Source organism: Propithecus coquereli, unplaced genomic scaffold (genome assembly GCF_000956105.1).
Source record: "Propithecus coquereli isolate 6110/MARCELLA unplaced genomic scaffold, Pcoq_1.0 Scaffold354, whole genome shotgun sequence".
Lineage (NCBI taxonomy): Eukaryota > Metazoa > Chordata > Mammalia > Primates > Indriidae > Propithecus > Propithecus coquereli.
The window spans coordinates 1,552,522-1,556,823 of NW_012149219.1; the positions used below are offsets into that span (position 1 = coordinate 1,552,522).

General features: G+C 51.2%; 1 pseudogene; it reads right to left on the minus strand.

Annotated features, from left to right (window-relative positions):
* Nucleotides 1-3,649: 3,649 nt before the first annotated feature.
* LOC105816056 overlaps nt 3,650-4,302 on the minus strand; it is a 3,007-nt pseudogene continuing 2,354 nt past the window's right edge.

Here is a 4,302-nt window from a genome sequence, read left to right on the forward strand (position 1 = left end):
TTTCTGAGCCAACCACCTCCAGTCTGCTCCTGTGTGACCCGCCTGCAGAGGTTCCAAGCCCTCCTCACTCCCATCATTTCCCAGCATCCCTAACAAAGATTTCAAAGACATCCTGAGTTGAATTTCTCTCCCTTTTCCTTTTCCGTGCATGTTCTAGAAAAGCTGTACTCTAGCCCTAAACATTATATTTGAGCAGTGAATTCTATGAAAATAAGAAATTCTATTGTAGGTCCCACATCTCCCTAAAGATCATATTTGAAAGGAAAGGGTCAAACCTCTCATACAGTATCCAGAAAGGAGGAAATGAGGAAGGTTTTAGTAAAATAAATAAATGCAAATCTATACCCTCATTCTGACTATCTTGTCTAGAGGAAGACTGTCACAGGCTGTGGAGGTTTTGCTTCTGAATCCTTGCTCATTCACATATTCAAGAAACTTCCATTCATCCCCAAAGCAGCATTCCTCCCGGCATCTGAGCATCCGGGCAGGAAAGAACACTAAACGTTATGCGGCAGAAAGCCCCAAAGTTCTGTTTCTGTCAAATAACCAGGAAAATGTTGCAGCGACTTCTTGCATCTTTTTTAGGAAGTCAAAGCGTTTTCCTTGGCTCTCGTCACAGTGTGTGCGTCGTACGTACTGTATTTTCTCCGTGGTGTTCCAGTGAGTTGCCCCGAGAGGCTCAGCCTGGCTTCCTGGGAAGGCACTCGCCTGCCATGGGCCGGAACTGCCCTTCTGCCCCCAGGGCCCTCCCGCTTCTCCGAGCCTCTGTCCCCAAACCAGCACACTTCTCTGTCTGGGAACATTCATCCTTGGACGCCAGGTCACCCAAGCCACGGTTTCCAGAATTCGGAGTCGAGGTGCCACTGCCACTTCTACGGCGTCTCCCGGTCTGCGCCCTCTGGCTTTCCTGGCGGCCTCTGTGCCGGGATGTCTGTGCCCGGCATCCTCACCTGTCTCCCGTGGCGTGGGATGGCCTCCGTCACCCAGGCCCGGCTCTGATTCTAACTCTGCCTGAAAATTGGCCACCGTTTCCTCCACTTCCCATTCTTAAGGATAAAAATGAAGCGATACTCGCCTGGGGGCCGACTTAGGACCGCGTGCGTGCGGTGAGGCGCCCAGGGCACAGAAGGTTCGCGAGAGGTGCCGGTTCCCGGCTCCCGCTTCCCCGGCCACCCACCTTCCTTCCAGCCACCCGGCTCTCCTCCCTCCGCCCAGCGCCTCCGGTGGCCAGGGCAGGTTGCCATTCACGACCCACAGTGAACGGGTCCTCCGAGAGCACTTCCTCCATTACCCCAGCGTAGGTTTCTGTCCTGTCTTTTTGTAATGACCCTTGGAATGACAGACTCCTCCTGCCCACACCTCCTCCATTCTCTCCTGCTTCCGTCACTCGCCCTTCCGCTGTGACTTCTGACATCAGCCGCTGGCCTGCCTGGGCCGTGCCTTCCAGCCAGTGGGCTTCCCCAGGTCGCAGGGGGCGCTGCGGCTGGACGCGGCAGTGAGCGCCCTTGCTCTCAGTCGAACTCTTACTAACTCTTCTTGGTTGGGACGTGATTGAGGAGGAGTGGGACAGAGCCCAGCAGACAGCCCGGCCCCTCTGACCGCTTGTCAGCAGGTCGTGGCAGCGAGGGCCGGGCAGCGGACGAGCCCGTGGACCCACCTGCGCGTGCACGTTGGATCAGGTGCTTCTAATCGACATTCCTCGACCCACTCAGGCTTGTTGTGCGGCCTCAAGCAAGCCACTTAACCGGTCTTTTTCCTTATATGTCAAATGGAGATAATAATACTTAACGACATCGCAGGGGTGTAGTGTACATTAATTAATTAATGTTTGCAAAGTGCTTTGAAGATGCAAAGCTGCCTAAGTGTTTAAGTATTCTGATGATAGTCCTTGTGTGTTATTAGAACCTTCCCAGGTTCCTGGACCATCACTCACCGATTACAACCAGGATCTAATAGCACCTGCTGTGCAATCCAGGCAGGGATCTAAGGTACTACCCCCAAGAATTTAACTCAAATGGATTTATAATTTGAAAAAGATGTCAGTGAGGAGGCCTGTGCCCAAACGTCAGGCCAGTTACAGGGCTGCCTAGCAATTTTCCAGAAGCTGGGAGGACGGCATCACGGTGTTCGCTGCAAATGGTGCTCGTTGTAATTGCTTTCATCTTTTATGTGGTGCTGCTCGAATACAGATTGAAAACTGCTTGCTGGGACTTGCGGTCTGCTCAGGCCATATCTCAAGGTCAAGATGGAAGAAAATGGAGGCCGTCTGGTATGACGAGTGCTGATTTACTTATAAATCCATGGAACTACACTGGGAAGAGAGAGCGCTCCTAATATACTTGTCTTCTAGGCAGCTCTGAAAGATCCCAGGGCTGTGCGTGATATTTTCTGCCACCCCTCTGGTGTGGCTGCATCTATTTTAAAAGACTTCATAGTGGGATTTAGGTTTTAGATTTGTGACCACTGCCTTCTGTAACGTCATATTGCCTGTCTCTCACAAATCAAGTAGAACGGTGGAACTCAGATACTAGACATTACTAATCAAAATAGAATAATGCATTCTCGAATCTTGGTAGAGATCTGGCTTTTAGTTGATCTGGGGCATTCGGGGAGTAGACTGCATCCCGGTGTTTTGCAGCTGTGATCACACTCTGCCTGGCGACTCGAACCACGGCCGTGATTCCTGCACGTCCTTCGTGCTGGCACACAGCATTGTCTCCTGCTGGACGTGCCACCCGTCCTCCCAGCCTCTCTGGACAGTGCATCCTGTGTCTGCAATATTTTCAAAGTTTCAGAAAGCTGAAGTGGCGTTCTTAGTTTTTCTGGGTCCTCTGTGTTATTTTTGTTCCCTTTGGCTTGTCAGACGCTATCAACCTAAGACACTAAGAGCCCCACTCTTCAAGTTTAGTATGCAAGTATTAACTTCCAAGTATTCAAACTCCCATAGCTGAAGTCCTAGGCTTTACCTTAAAAAAAATTATTCCGGACCCAGTAGGACCCCTTGGAATTTAATTGGCCTGTGAGTCGGTGGCTTTACCTGGCCTATTCCGTGTCTATCACCCCGGATCTGCTTAGCTTTCCAGGCGTGCTTTAGCAAGGAAGTACGAGCGTGTACGTACAGCAGCAAGCACATCACCGTCTTGAAGGTGCTACTTAAGCACCTGCTTTAAGAACACAAACAGGCCCTTTGGGCCGGGCACGGTGTGACGCACAGCTAGGGCACGCAGCCACGCACGCGCCACTCTGACGAACGTCCGAGTCCGGGCCGTCAGCACTTCCTTTCAGAATGCGCCACAGAGAGAGCCCAAATTTAAAGAAGACTCCGCTTTTCTGGTTAACATATGTTAACTGGTCAGAGAAATAAATTGAGTTTAAAATAGATGTTATTTTTTTAACTGGACATTATGCAATAACTATGACCATCCCTTTGCTAGAGGCTCTCTGCAGTTTCCTGAATAACAAAGTCTTTTTCAGTGATTCAGTATTCTTGAAGGCCTTCTAAAGTTTACCATGATAAACTGTCGGAGTGGAAAGTGTCCACTCCCTTAAACAGATTTATTATGACCAGAACATCATATGGGGATGGAGGGCGGCCCGTGAGAGGAACCTGCCCCTGCCTTGTTGCCCTCGCGTGGTGCCTGCCTGCGGCCTACCGCGGGCTTGCTGTCACCGCGGGCTTGCTGCCACCGCCGGCCCAGCCTTCCTCGCCATCCAGCCCCTGGACCTGTCTGAGCAGGCACCTGGATGTTGCTCATTGGTCAGCACCTAACCACGGCCGAAGCAGGTACCCAGGCCGTGACTGAGAGGATCGTTAGGATTTAATGATCTTACAAGACAGCCACTGCCCGAGAGATGCGCTTTAGTTAAAACTGCCGTCCCAGTGGGATCTCACTGGGGTGAAAGTGCTCAAAGTGTTCTAAAGTTCGCTTATGATGATGGGCGCATAACTTGGCAAGGTTACTGCCTGCGGGCCATTGAACTGTACAGTTGAAATGAGTGAATGATACGATATGTAAAACATGCAACGATGACGTTGTAAAAAAAAAAAAGTCCTGCCCCCAGCACACAGATCCCCCAGTCCACAGTGGCCTTCCCCGCCTCCCCGCCCCACACCCCACAGAGACAGCAGCATCTGTTTTGCCCCAGTGGTGAGGGGGTTGGTCACTAGCGCAGAAGGCCGCCATTTCCACTCTCAGAGAGTTGTTATTAGAAAGTCATTTGGGGTTTTTTCTATTAAACTAAAACCTGCCTCCGTGTAACTTCTGCATTTATCTGCCCGCGCAGGCCCATCCCTGCCCTTGT